The sequence below is a fragment of the Parus major genome, unplaced genomic scaffold, assembly GCF_001522545.3.
Source record: "Parus major isolate Abel unplaced genomic scaffold, Parus_major1.1 Scaffold498, whole genome shotgun sequence".
NCBI classification, from domain to species: domain Eukaryota; kingdom Metazoa; phylum Chordata; class Aves; order Passeriformes; family Paridae; genus Parus; species Parus major.
In genome coordinates, this window is record NW_015379389.1 from 1 (window position 1) to 1379 (window position 1379).

Consider the following 1379-nt stretch of genomic DNA (forward strand, 5'->3'; position numbering starts at 1 on the left):
CCGCGGGCCCCCCCGGCCGCCGCCCCCCCGGGCCGGTACCTTCTTGCCGCCCTTGTTGTAGGCGAAGGCGGGGAGCCCCGAGCGCGGCGGCACCGAGAGCAGCATTTTCCCGAGCGCGAGGGGCCGGGACCGGGCGTGACGTCACACCGGGAGCCAGCCTGGAATCCGGGCGGGCCCCGCCACGCCGGGTCCTAGCGCCGCTCCCCGCCCGGTGCTGCCGCGGCCTGTCCCGCTGTCACCCCCCGCCGGTGTCACCCCCCCGCTGCTGCCCGTCCTCCCCCGGTGTTCCCCGTTACTCCTCCCGGTGTTCCCCGGTGCCACCCCGTCACCCACCGGACCCCCCCATCCCTCCCCCGGTGCCGCCCGTCACCTCTCGGACCCCCCCCCCATCGTTCCTCCGGTCCTGCCCCGGTGACCCCCCCGGTGTCACACCCCGTGTCACCCCCCCGGTGCTGCCCCCCGGTGTCACCCCCGGTGTCACCCCCGGTAGCCCCACGACACCGACGAACCCCGTGGGGGTCTCTGGATATTGCCCCCTCCCCCACAAATGAGACCCCCGGTGAGACCTCCCCCCCCAGACCATCCGGGACACCGGGGGGACACCGGGGGAACACGGCGGGGGGGGAGATCCCGCACCCATCCTCAGCCGCATCGGCGTCAACCGGGGGGTCGCTCTCACGAATCCCCGGGGGGGGCTGCACCCACCGAGCCCCCCCTCCGCTCCGGGGGATGTCATGGAGCCCCCCCAACCTCTGAGCGGCCCCTTTAAGTGAAGCCCCGCCCACCGCCGCCATTACCCCGTCGGCCCCGCCTCCCCGCCCGCACCGTGGGCGCGGCCATTTTGGAGGCGCTGGTCACGTGGTGCGCACACCACACCCCGCCCGTCGCCATATTGGCGCCTTTCCTCCGTCACGTGACTGGAGCTGGCCCCGCCCCCGCTGAGGCGGGGCTGGGGGCCGCCATATTGGAGCCGGGAAAGGGGGAATTTGGGGGGTACCTGGGGGGTCTGTGGGATGGGATTGGGGGTTTCTAGCGGGGTCCGGGGGCCTGCAGGGCAGGATTGAGGGGTGCTGGGGTTCTGTAGAGTAGAATGAGGAGATTCTGGGGGTACCTGGGGGTCTCTGAGGCATCCTGGGGACACCCGAGTGTCTGTAGGGCAGGATTGGGGGACCCTGAGGGGGGTCTTTGGGGCAGGTTGTGACATCTTGGGGGGCTACAGGGCAGGACTGGGGGTGCTGGGGCACCTCGGGGGGGTCTGTGAGGCAGAAAGGGGCAGCTGGGGCCTCCTGAGGGACTATGGGCAGGATTGGGGGTGTCTCGGGGGAGCTCTGTGGGGGCATCTTGGGGGCACCTGAGATCTGTAGAACGAGCTGGGAGTG